Below are 13,517 nucleotides of genomic sequence, written 5' to 3' on the forward strand. Positions count from 1 at the left end.
ACCCAGGCTTACAGGGAGCAGTGTGGGTCACCCTGTAGCTTGGTTGGGAGGTTCATTGATGCAGCAGCTGGGGAAGCCCAGATCTCAGGGAGGTGTGCCATGCTTGTCCTGGGCTGGTACATCCCTGCACTGCTGCTGGGGTAGGTGCTGCAGGTGGGTTGTGAACCTGGTGCTTTTACACCACTTGACTTCAAGTCAGGTGGGTGTTGGTTTTCTTGGAACTTGGCCTGCAGTTTGTCTGGCCTCAGAAGATCCCCCAAATAATTTGCCAAGATTACATACCACCTTTTTAAATAAACTCTTGTGTTATCTCTTCATGTACTCATGTTAACTATGACAGATATGTGTAGTGGTGTGCCAGAGCAGCATGTATTCCTGCACACACCTTCCTGTCATGAGTTGGGCTGGATTAGAATAGCTTGGATCTCACTGGGGTGCTCTCCTGTGAATCTCCCCCACACCACGGGAGGAGGGTGAGGAATGATGCTGTCTTCTGGAGATGTTTCTGTGTGCTGCAGTAACAGAGAGGCTCTGCCTTCTCTCACCTGCAAGTCCAGGCAGATGTGAGGGAAGATGGACATCATCTTCCATCTGGTGGTTTGAAATTACTGACATCTGCAGGATGGAGAAAGGCAGGATGCTCTCCTGAGGACAGAGACTGCTTTGTAGGTTCTGGCACTTGGGAATGGAGTAATTATGGGGTTCTTCCTCCTAGCCTCAGGAATTTATATATTTTGTTGAGTTTCCCTTTCCTATTTGTTCTTGCTCTGCACTGATGTTGCCTCTTGCAGTCACTTCCCAATTCCACTGCTTTTTTTTTTAGACTTGCAGTAATAGCTGAGAAAGACTTTCCAGAAAAGGAAATAAGCTGGCTGATTTACATATGGTGTGAGATTTCAGAAAGAGCCATGTGCCTTGGGTGGAAACACTTGTGAATCTGGGCCTTGGATACTCACCCTTTTCATGGTGTTAGAAATTCATAGCCTGTGTCATGAGCCAAGCCAGAGTACACTGGGATCTTGACCAGAGCTGCTCTGTATTTCTGTTTTCCTGAGATGACTTTCCCATGCCCAAGTGCAAAGGCCTTTGATGTTCCTGATCTGGAGAGAGTGATGCTTTAAGATGCTTTGATGGTCTGGGATTGTGCTGCCATTAAGTTTTCCTAAGACATCACAGGAAAATAATTCATATTGCCATAATAAATAATTTCAATCAACCACACAGAATAATAATGTTCAAGCAGTCAGTCTTTAAGATGTTGACTCATTTTAGACAATCCAAAGATTTTGGGTGGACTTGAGTCCCTTTAAAGCATCAGTGTCCATAAAAGAGCATTAATTCTGATTTTATAATTTCCTATGGTTTAGTTATTTCTGCATTCTCTATTTCCCAGTTGAGTTGTCCTGGGGTTTTTTTGAGGGGTCAATGTGTGTTTTTGGTTTTTTTTTCCCAACTTGTAAAAGAAGGGGATTAAGCTGTCACAGATTACTTTGCAGTGTAGGTCTGATACCTTTACATGGCAAAATTGTCACGTCTGGAGCTGTTTTCCCTTTTCTGTGTCACTGTTTTCCATCAGAGATACAAATGGTAAGTCCAGGCCTTTGCATCATCCATGAGGCTTTCCTTTCTTACTCCAGTGACCTCGATGTTAATTTCTGACAGTTCAAATATTCTTTGTTTGTTTGGTTTTTTTACCAGCCAGTTTTACCAGAAATTGACAGCCAGTGCTAGTCAGTAATGTAAAAACACTGAATACAGATCAGAGGCTGACTATAACAGGCTTGTGTTATCTTTTTGACTTTCTTTTCCTCATGTGTTGTGAGCATTAGGAACTAGTAGCCTCACATGGCAGCCTGTGTTTCACTGAAATATGTAAATTCACACTCACTGAACAGTAGTTCATTGTCACATGCTGTTGTATTCCATTCACCAGTAAAAATATTTTCTATGTCATCGCCTGTGATGGCCACAGAATTGCCTAGTAGAGCTCTCCTGGAGTGGGGATAATTAATCTGCATTTATGATAGGTGTATTTTTTCCTGCCATTCTAAATAAATCTTTTTGCCTTCCTTGAAGAGGCTATTTATTTATTTCCATGTCATTAGTGCCATATATTTGGTGTTGGCAATTCTGACAGCTTTCTCAGAGCTGCCACTCATTTGAGCCTGGTTAAGATGTCTGCAGCCCTTCTTGTAAATACTTCACTTCCTAAATTAGTTTTATTTATGTTTTGTAATTCAATTTTCTGTAAAATTGCAGTAGTCATGTCTGGGTGCTATTAACCCCATCTGAGCTGCAGAACAAAATATATAATGGGCTGAGAATATCCTGTCCAGACCACCCTGTACTAATAGGCTCCATTACCTGCTGCAGCAGCTCACTCTGCAGTAGCTGCCACTGACAGTCCATGGTTTCTTGTAAGCAGGCCAGTTGGGAGTGGTTTTTTGTTTTCCATCAAAAATGAAAAATAAACAATCTGCCAAAACCATATTTTTCCATCAAACCTGACTGAACTATAATTTCCAGAGGTAAATTATTACCTTGGTAATAATTGTCTGCTTTACATACGGAGTAAATAGCAATTGCAAAATGAGGCTTCTCCCTCGTCTTAAAAACATCAATGCATGCTTGTGTCAGGGTAAATTCTGTGAGCAGCAGTCTGTACTCTCACACCAATGGGAGGGAGTAGTTAGTTGAATCTACTTGGAAATTCAAAGTAACATCCAAGCCAAGGCGTTAAGAACAAAGGCATTATTAAGTTCTTTCCCAGCTCATGTGCTGCTTCTTTTTCTTGTTAGGGGAACAACAACGACAACAACAAGGCAGTGAGAAGGTTTGTTTTTAAACCTAGAGTAGAGCAAGGGTGAGCCTTGAACCTCTGTGGGACTCCTGTTGTGCCAGCACAGTGGCCAGAGGGAGGCTGAGCCTCATCTCCCTGGGGACACCTCTGCTGAGGTGAACATTTGGAGGGAACTGCATCAGTGGGGGGTCACAAAGGACCACATTCCCCCTCCCTGTTGCCCAGAGTGTTGTGGGCACCATCCCATCCAGGGAATCCCAGGCACGGGCTGAGGAGGAGGCAGGAGCCTGAAGCACCCGAGGGGAGGTGGAGGGCAGCCCAGGAGGCAGCAGAGAGGTGTGATCCCCAGGAAAGGGGCCCTTCACCCCCCCCAGCCTCTTCCTTCTCTCACAGTGGATCATCTTTCATTCGACAGGTATCCCAGCTTCCCAAACAGCCATGCTTGGCCTCATGCTGTGAGCCACCTCGCTGCCTTCTCTTCTGGGCCCTATAACCACAGGGACAGTGGCTGCTGACCCACGGCTTCTTCAGGTTCCGAGGGTGTTCAGAACAGAGGTGGAACACAGCAGCAAGGCAAGTGGTTGCCCACTTTTTTGTTGGAAGGCAGATAGGGACACAAAGAATAAATGAGAGATGCCATCAGGCAGGTGGTAGCAATGTAAATATCTGCATGGATCCAAATTCATATGTGTTCTAGAAAGATTTTCAGCGCTAAACACAAGGCTGAGCAGTGGTTTGTGGAAAAAGGTTTTGTTAGGTTGATGCTTGGTTTGTCTCCATGTGCTGGCTGGACCACCAGCTGTAACCACCTCAAGCCCCAGAAGTGGTTTCATCATTCTCTCCCCTCTCAGGCAGGGGCAAAATCCTATTTATACATGTGTTTAATTAATCAGGACTTAAGCAGTCCTGGGTTTGTGGGATGAGGAGCATAGCAGAGCTTGTTTCATCAACTTTTTTTGCCCATGTGCCTTGGTGCTCTGTCTCTGTCACCAAGTCCCAGGGCCATTCCTGATCCTGCTCTTTTTTAGCTGCTTCCTCAGTCAGGAAGAACTCTGTAAGTTGCATGAGTTGAAGGACAGTTGGACTGCTCCATGTTTTGCTATGTTGGGAGCTTATTTATACTTGAAAAGATGTATTCTAATTCTGTCTCTGCTGTTTTGGTTACTTTCTCTTCAGGGAATTGCACGCACTTTGTGGTACCAGGGTTTGACAGAATTTAACCTTGGTAATGGTTGTTTTCCTTTTCCATGGAATTACTGGCTGTAGCTGATGATATGTATTTACTTGTTCATGTTGCTCACCTGCTCCAGTAGTGGAGCTAAGATTGGCAGCACTGAGCCTGAATTTAATTTGCTTTTTCTGCCAGTGCCTTTCATCCATTGGCAGTTTCTCTGCTGCTGGGATGGTGCTGCCCACCTGCACCTAATAAATGCCTCCACCTTTCTTGTTCCTTCCTGCTACTCTGAAGAAGTGCTGATATTGCTAGCACAGCTCTGCATTTGTGATTCCTCCCAACATTCCACCCTTCCTTGCAGGTCTTTCAAAGCTTTTCCAGGCACATCTCACTGACTGGCACTTCTTGCTGCAGTGGGGAAGAGAGTCCTTGGTGTGTGCTGGTGGGGCAGGGGAAGGTGCACTCCCTCTTTGAACTCCCGCTGTACCCTGCCTCAGCCTGGCTAGAATTATTTCAGTTTGTCTGAACTGTCTGATCGCTGTCTGCATTCCATCAGCCCCAGCCATGTGGCCGATTTCCTTTGCTTTGCAAATTGTAATTGCTTTGCCAATTAACTCTGGGTCTTCCAGTACTCTTTCTTGAGTGCTTTTTCCCAAAACTCCATGCTTCCCAAAAGGCATGACTAGGTGGGGTTTTTTCATGTCTTTTTTTTATTTTTTCAATTTTTTTGTTTCAGCGTTGTTGTTTTGGTGTTTTGTTTTTGTGGGTTTTTTGGTTGTTGTTTTTTTTTTGTTTGTTTTTTAAATCTTTATTCTTTGTAAATTTTGTTTTTGCCTTTTTCTTATAACTCTTGGTTTGAATTTGATACACAACAAAGATCAGACTCTTGCAGATCAAGGAGGGAAAGAAGCATTTTAGCAAGTTTGGCAGCTCATGTAGAATTAGAGGAAGAAAGAAAACTAGAAAGAAATTCAGCAGAAGATGGAGCATTTGAAAGTAGAATGACAGGAATTATTTAATAAAAGTAGGGAGTGGCCAAAAATGGGACATAGTGAGATGAGTGTCAGAGCAGAGTGATCAGAAATGCCAATGGTCTCTAAAATATTGTAATGTGTAAGGAGCTGAAGGCTAGATTAGAAGGAAATACTTGGGATTTCAGTGGAGCAGAGATGCTGGAACAGAGATCAAAAAGAGAGGTGTAGAAAGAAGAGAGCACAGAATAAACCACTGTTTCAAGGTTTAAAAGAGGTGGAGGAAAATACAGGGATAAAAGTTACAGAAGCTTATAGCAATCATAAGCTACTCTAGGATGGTTAAGGATGTATTTGGTGTCACAAGGGTGTTTAGTGCCTTGAAAATCAGTAGCATGATGGCTTTTTACTGTGGTTAGTGTCTGTTGACACACCTGGCTCCCCTGTGTCCCCTGTCCCCACTGTGCTCAGTGCTGCAGATGCTGCTCTTGAATGGCAGAGTGTGGTTACCTGGTTTGTCCTGGGTGTCGAAAAAATGCTCAGCACTTTGCCAGTTTTTTCTGCAGAAAAAGGACACCTGGCTCCCCTGTGCAGGGCATTGTGCTCAGTGCTGCAGATGCTGCTCTTGGATGTAAAGTCCCTTATCTCAACGTACAGTGAAAATTGAATAAGAGATACTTGGTTTGCACATAGTCCTGTGGTTCAAAAAAATGCTCAGCACTTTGCCAGTTTTTTCTGCAGAAAAAGATTTGCTAATATAGTCAGGAATTTTTTATGTATCTTTCCCTTTTTACAAAGGATGTAAAGTCTCTTTTCTCAAAGTACAGTGAAAATTGAATAAGAGATGCTTGGTTTGCACATAGTCCTGTGGTTCATGGTCAGGTGTGTTTAATCCAGAAACTCTTTGAATTTGCTGAGGTTCCTGCTGCCTCTGCTCCTTTCCTAATCCTCAGGGCCCCCTTTCTGTCTTGCCATGCCTTTTGAGGGTTTTCCTTTTACATAGAGGGGTAGGGATTGTTTGCTGGAAGCAATGCATGTGGACATGGGGAAATTCTCCCTGCTCATCTCCCGCCTGGAGCACTGATTGACACAGCAAGGACTGCAGCAGACTCAGCAGGGAAGGCATCCCATCCCTGGGTAAGGATTCTGTGGTAGGCAGCCTGCTGGAGAAGGCACCATTATGGGAAGGAGCCAGACCAGGCTCTCTTATGAGCAGTGTTCATGCTTGTTCAGCATGGCACGCTGGCATCCAAGTTGCACCACCTCCAGGACTGTCCCAAAGTGTGTAAAACTCGTGGGATCCTTTTGCAGGTTTGCAGCCTCAGTTATTCCTCTGGGCAGAACGAGAGTGCTGAGAGCTCCCAGAGATCCCCTGGGAGCTGCCGTTTGTCCTTGCTCCATCTTTCAGCATGGGGAGGGATTTGTGTCAGTGTGGCACCCCCTGCCCGCTTGCAGCCCTCACCTCGGTGCTGCCCAGCTTTCCACAGCAGCTGAGCTGCTGCTGCTGCCTGGGTGGAGAGCCAGAGGCTAAAATTAGCAGGGAGCTCTTCTCTTGCCAAGTGCTGTGTCTGACCCAGCTGGGCCTGGCGGGGTAGAGAGGAAAAGGCTCTTAAATCTCTCCCCACAGAGCACCCTGCGTGCCTGCTGCCTTCTGGGAGGGTTCCCTGCCAGGGGTGGGGATGCCTTGCCCTGGGCCTGCTTGGGAGGATGCTGAAGCAGCTGGGAGAGCAGGGTATTGCCAGGACAGTCCTGGGACACGGTAGGAAATCCTGATTCTCTGAACTGTTTCCTTCTTGTTCTCCTTTTGAATATCATATAAACAGCTGGGGAGGCCAGCTCTTGCTCCTGGGCACTTTTCAGAGCTTCAGGCGTATCCTCGCTTGTGGAAAGGTTTTCTGGGCAAATGAGGGGTTTGGCTGCCCTAAGAAAATTAGTGTCTATTCACCACTGCCACCCTGCCAGAACAAGCTGCTGGAGATTTCACTGTCCCCAGTAGATGCCCACCCAAAATGAGAGCTTGTTTGTTCTGTATTACAGGGTGGCCTGCAGGAGGGGCCGTGGCCTTGTGGTTACAGCACATATTTGGGTGAACAGGGACGTAGGCCAGCCTTGTCTCTGCTGCTGAACAGGCTTTGGAACAAGCTGCTTCGAGCTCCCATGCCTCAATTAGGCTCTGTGTCAAAGGTGTCAGTGACAATTGTTATTTATTCTTTTAAAATACTTCATGTTCGTGAATGAAAAAGCATTCACTGGGCTCCAAATGCCTTCACTGCAAGGGGAGGGCCTGTTGTTTCATTATTCTGCGGGGCCCAGCCTGCCCTGCTGGAGCAACCCTGCTGGTTTGGCTTCCCCAGGCATGCTGCCACCCTGTCTTTTGTGAACCAACTCTGCTATTGTGTGTAAAGCAGGGGCAGGAACTTGTCTGGGCCCCTAGAACACAGATCTCATCTCTGACCTTTCCCATTCATTGCACTTGCCTGAACTGCACAGCCTGGGGCAAGAAAAGGGGTGGAAGAATGCAGCTGAGGTGAGGACTTGGTCATTAAAGCCTATTCCTTTTTCCAGGGCCCTGAGGTAGAGCTGTCTGCAGTATGTCCCAGGGCAGCACAATGGCAAAGTGTGACCATTGCAGGGGGAACTATTGAGGGGGACAGATCTGGAGGAGGCAGTCTGAGGGACACCATGGCTGTGGTGGAGCAAAATGAGCACCTCTTGACAGCCTAAAAAAGGTCAGAGTAATGGTAACATGGTTTGCATTGGGATTTGGGTTTTATCTGCAATGGGTGGTGGGCACTACTCGTAGGGAAAGCTGGGCCAGCTGCAGAAAGAAGAAAAGAAAGGAGGAGAGCATGTTTACAGTCTGTCTGATGACTGTTCCTGTTGAGAGGGATGTGAAACTCCCCTTTTCCTGCAAATAGCAGAGAAAGGGGAGCAGCTGGGATAGCTGCAGTAGCTGTTTTCTGCATTTGACCAGCCAACTTGGAAAATGGTCTCTCTGTATCTGGAATTGTGTACAGATGACGTGTGCCAGCCCTCTGCTAGGTCTCCATCACTTTAGATGGACAGGGAAGAGGGAGAGCCAGGAATTGGAGGGGATGTGGTAGGACAGGGTCCACCCTTGCTCCTGCCTCAGCTCTAGGCACAGGTGCCTCCTTCCTCAGTGGTTTCATGCTGGTGAAATAAAGGAAACAAAATTGTCAAGTGGGTCTCTGGCTTCACTTCCTTTTTCCCTGCTGGAGGTGGAGTGAGGACTGTGTGAAGGACATCAAGGTATTTTTAGCATGGGTGAAGAAAGGCAGAGTATAAAATATATGGGCAAACATGCCTCCTACAGCTGCAAGAGGACCTGCTCAGGGCTACTGTTTTTGCTGGAACGGGTGTATTTGCCTGAAACCCAGCAAGGTGAAGAAAGCACTACTTTCTTTCCCCAGAGGCTGGGGAAGAAGGCAGCTGTGCCTTGCTCTTCCCCCCTCACACAGATCTGGCAAATTCTAGTAGAGGATTTTTTCCTGGTGCTGGCACCCCACGCTCCTGGCAGCTCCTGGCGCTGTGTGCTGGCAGTGGGAGTGCAGGAGGGCTGGGAATGGAGCAATCCTCTGGGGCAGTGATGCTGCTGGGCCAGGGGCTTAAGGCATTTGTGTCAAGGCAGCTCACAAGCCTGAGAGGATGCACTTGCCTTTTCCTAGATGAGTCCTGTTCTGTGATGGCAAAGTGGCTTTTTCCTGCACTTGCTGGGAACAGTGAGAGTGATCTCCTCGCCCTTTGTGATCATCATTTACTGAGTGGATAAAGTGCTTCTCCATGTTCCCTTCCCCTTGCTGAACTCTGTTTTGATGGTGACTACTGGCAAAAATACAAATTTCTAACCAGACAGCCACTTGAAATGGCCTGCTTTTGCTGTCTGAGGCTGTCCAGGAGGAGCCTGTGTTCCAGCTGCAGCGCTGGGCTCCCCTGTCTGTGCCAGTCAGGCTGTGAGCATTCCTGCCCAGGGCCCTGCAGAGTTGCAGGGAAGATGCTGGGTGACATCAAGTGCTTTAGGCAGTGTGCCTAAACTGTGGGGGCTCCCCCTCTGCCCTGGAGAAGGCATTAGGAAGGGACTGGTGCCTCCCTGAAGCTGGAACAGCATGCATTGCCAGCACTTGGGCAAGTGAAGGAGGGCTGGAGTATGACTTGGAGGGTGCTCCTGTGTCCCTGTGCTAAATTCAGCTCTGCGACCAGTTTGTTTAAAATCCACCCTTGCAATATTTTGCTGCCTCCCCTCTGGACAGCTGGGCATTTACAAGGTCTGCAGAGATCTCTGCACAAAGCTAAGCTGCTAAAATTCACAGAGGTGCCTTTTTTGGGTTCAGCAAGTCTCAAGACTGTTTACAATTCTTGTCTCAGACCCTGAAACAGGGGTGGTTCAAGTGGGTGACCTGCTACTCTTTTTCCTTGTATCCCCTGGTGTTAGATTGGGTGTATTTCTCTAATTGTTGAGTGAAGTTAAAAGGCAGCTTAAGGCTTTAGTCACTGGAAAGCTTTTTTGGGAGAGTGGAGTTTCATACATTGCTTGGCTGAGGGTAGAAGCCCCCAGAAGGAGGACAGCTCAGGTGTTTGATACTGGGCTGGTTCTCAAATCAGGCAGTGCTTGATGGGGGGAATCTCCCAGAGCAGCATATACAAGTGAAAAAAAAAGAAAAGAGAGAATGAGAGCAAGTGGTGATAGTGGGAATTAAAGCATTTGAGCCACCATTGTGCTTGTAGCAAACACTCAGGACAACCCTTGTCCAGCCCTGGCCACCTTGGCAGGCCAAGGCAGAGGCATGAGGCTTTAGTGATTTTCCTCATGAATGTAGTAGATCCATTTGTGCAGTTGGAGGCACATAAGTTATCATTTTTGTTTAATGTGTTCAGATTTTACTAGCTATGTCTCTTGTGGGTGCTTGGGATTTGTCATTTCACTATGTGGCTTAAATGAAACTATACAATTCCCTGTGTGCATTTATCAGTAACCCAGATTTTAAAAAATTACTATTATTATTTCATGTAGATGTGATGGTACTGTCTGGATCTATAGCTTTGTAAAGAAATAAGCATAATTTTATTCTCTGCAGGTGTGTGCATGCTGCTGGCTCCCACATAAAACTGTCCCAGGGAACCATTGTGCATTTGTAGGCACATCACAATATCTCAAGTTCTAAAGGCATGTTCTACATGAGGAGGGTCTCTGTGTGATCTAAGCACTACAAAATCAGCCCAGAGTCCAGAAACTCAGAAACTAGCAGCTGAAACTCTCAAGAAAACAAAGGCCTAACCTAATTTTGCATTGTGTGCCAGGTAGCCTCATGATAGCACCTTTTAAGTGTCCTGTGCTCCAAACGCACCCGTGTTCCTTCTGTTTGCTGAGCATATCTAATCAAACCTGTTTGTTCCAGGTTAAGAACTATTATTTCCCATCAGAAGAATTGCAGCACCTGTACTTCACTTGGTATTGTTTCAGGTGGCCAGGGAATTTGATGCTGAGCTCCACTGCTGGGGCAATTTTACATGCACTTCATTACCCAAGGTGGCCTGTGTGGAGCTGATCTGTAATGAACATCCAGTTGCAGCTCCTCCCTCTCTGCTCTGAAAAAAGGAGGCCACAGTGTGGAGATGAGGTGGGTGAGGGTTTTGGCAGCTAAGCAGTGTGCTACTGCACTTAAACAACTTGCTGACAGTGTTTGGTGAATTGTTTTGTAGACCAGAGGGACATCTTCAATGCCAGCTTTACTATTCTGCATAAAAGCCTTGCAGGCTGCTGTGATTTCCTTTGTGTGGAGCCAGGGTGTGGGAGGCTTCATTACACCCTGCCCTGATGTTTTAACATTACAGTTAATGTTGAGATACAGCTTGGGATTCATGGGATCAGTCTTAGATCTGAAAACATCATGAGTGATAGAGGCTGTCTTCTGCATTTGGTGTCCACCAGGGGAGAAAGTGCTTTCAGGCACTTTTCTCTTCAGTGCTGGTCCTTGCTGACGTACGGTTTCTCTTGTTGCCTCCCCTCGTGCATGGTGGTAGCCAGGGATCCTCTCTGTGTGGGACTTGTGCAGTGAAGGCACTGCAGGTGAGAGACTTCAGGAAGCAGTCTGTATCTATTACATGCTGCTGTCTCGCAGGTAACGCTGTCCCAAGGAACCATTGTGTGTTTGTAGACACATCACAAGTGTGTGCTGCAATTCCTGTACCAGCTCCCTGCCCAGGGGAAGTCAGCAGCACCTGGATAAAGCCTGTGCCTCAGTGATTGCAGAACTTGCTCACTCCTTTGTTGTTTGTTGCATCAGTTTTCCCCTCCTCCCTCCTTCCACACCCAAAGCCCCGCATCGCTCTGCTCCTCCCTGAAAAACATCTCTCCTCCTGCCAAAAGGCATCCCTTCATCTCTGAGGCTGTCCACCCACCTCATCTCCCAGCTTCACGTTCCTCCCTGTGCTCTCTGGGCGTTTGGATGTGCTCCCCACACGTTCACTCCTCTTCACACATACCTGTCCACCCCAGCATGCAAGTGCCTGCTTGTTGCTGACCTCGCCTACTTAGTGCTGCTTCACTGTGTTCCCCTGAATGTTTTCATGACCATGAAAGCCTTGCTGTCTCCTGCCAAACTCCTGGGACTGCACAGCTTGCAGTATGTTACAGTCCTTTTACCTTCTGGGATCCTTTAAGGTGAAGAACAACGTTGATGCATTCAAGAGGTCAGATCCTGAAATAAATATTACATGGCCATTGCAACTTTCCTTTCTAGGGTTGCAGCCATGCATTTACATTTCAAATTCTTCCACTGTCCCACACCATTTCCTCACCTGGAGGGGTGGCACTGTGTGTAACAGGAGGGTTACAATGTACAGAGCTCACAGCTGGCAGTGGCACAGCTGGGAGCCTCTGGGTAAGAATAAAGGAGCAAACAAATAATGCAAATGTCATTGTGGGAGGCTACTACAGACCTCCCAGCCAGGACAATGACACTGACAATTATTCTTTGAGGAGTTAAGAGAGTGCTTCCAGGTCAACTGCCCTGGTCCTTTTGGGGAACTTCAACTTGCCAGAAGTTAACTTGGGGCATCACACAGGTGGTACAACCTGGGTGCAACCAGAAGATCCAGAAAAACTGGATGACAACTTTATGGAATGGGTCCTAAGGGAGCCAACTCAGAAAGATGCCCTCCTTGATTTGCTGCTTGTCTACAGAGAGGGTCTCATTGCTGAAGTGGAGATTGGTGGTCATCTTGGCCACAGTGACCACAAAGGGATCAAGTTTAAAATATCTGTTGACAGGAGGAAAAGTGCCAGCAAAACCTCAGCTCTGGACATGTGGGGAGTGGGTGAGATGCCACGTGACTTGGACACAGGGCTGGAAGGGATGCTAAGTAAGTTTGCAGACTGTACAAAACTGGGAGGAGCTGCTGACTCCCTTGAAGGCAGGAAGGCCCCACAGAGAGACCTTGACATATCAGAGGGCTGGGCGCTCACCAACCATATGAAATTCAGCAAGGGGAAGTGACAGATTCTGCACCTGATGTGGAGCAACCCTGGATATACAGTCTGGGGAATGAGCCCATGGAAAGGGACCTTGGGGTCCAGGTTGATGGAAATTGAACATGAGAGAGCAGTGCCCTGGCAGCCAGGAGGGACCTCTGTATACAGGGAGCATCAGGCACAGCATTGCTGGCTGGGCAAGGGAGGGGATTGTCCTCTGCACTGGGGCAGCCTCACCTTGAATATTGTGTTTGGGGCAGTTTGGGGAGCCACAATGTTAAAAAGACATTGGGCCATTAGAGAGTGTCCAGTGGAGGGCAACAGAGGTGGTGAAGGGCCTTGAGGGGAAGTCGTATGAGGGCACTTGTTCTGTTCAGCCTGGAGAAGAGGAGAATGAGGGGAGACCTCATTGCAGGCTACAATTTACTCATGAGGGGAAGATGAGGGACAGAGACTGATCTCTTCTCAGTGGTAACCAGGGGGAGGACCTGAGGAAGTGACCTGAAGTTGTGTCAGGGGAGGTTTATTTTGGATGTAAGAAAAGGTTTTTCACCTGGAGGGTGGTTGCAGCACCAAGCCTGACAGAGCTCAAGCATTTGGACAACAGTCTTGGACACCTGGTGGGACTCTTGGGGATGGTGCTGAGCAGGGCCAGGAGTTGGACTCAGTGAGCCTTGTGTGTCCCTTTCAATACAGCATATACTGTGATTCTGTAATCTCAGGAGGCAGAGATCTTAAAACAAAGAATTGTCACTTGTAGCTTACTAAGGCAAAAAGAATGTTGTTTTTGAAAAAGTCTAGAATTCCAAGAAATTATTTTTAATTGGGGAGTCTTGCTTGTGCTTCCATTAGCCAAGATAACAGATATTAGTAGTAGTTGTCTGATCACTGCAGGCCCTTCTAAGAGGTTAACAGGGCACAGCAGCACATAAGCAGCACCAAGGCAGTCTGTAGGGATCTTAAGATTTCAACCCTGTAACAAATTCTGCACATATTTTGATGTAAAATTTCACAACCAAATTTGGTTCTGTTGATACACTGAGAGGGGTAGGTCTGCTTCGTCCACATCTGAAGGGAACTGGT

At 47.1% G+C, this 13,517-nt stretch overlaps 1 protein-coding gene across 2 annotated transcripts in view; it reads left to right on the forward strand.

Moving 5' to 3' along the window:
• B4GALNT3 (beta-1,4-N-acetyl-galactosaminyltransferase 3) overlaps positions 1–13,517 on the forward strand; it is a 63,718-nt gene that overhangs the window by 5,355 nt on the left and 44,846 nt on the right. The gene's annotated exons all lie outside the window — the stretch shown is intronic.

The sequence above is a fragment of the Onychostruthus taczanowskii genome, unplaced genomic scaffold (genome assembly GCF_017590055.1).
Source record: "Onychostruthus taczanowskii isolate IOZ18803 unplaced genomic scaffold, ASM1759005v1 scaffold15, whole genome shotgun sequence".
Lineage (NCBI taxonomy): Eukaryota > Metazoa > Chordata > Aves > Passeriformes > Passeridae > Onychostruthus > Onychostruthus taczanowskii.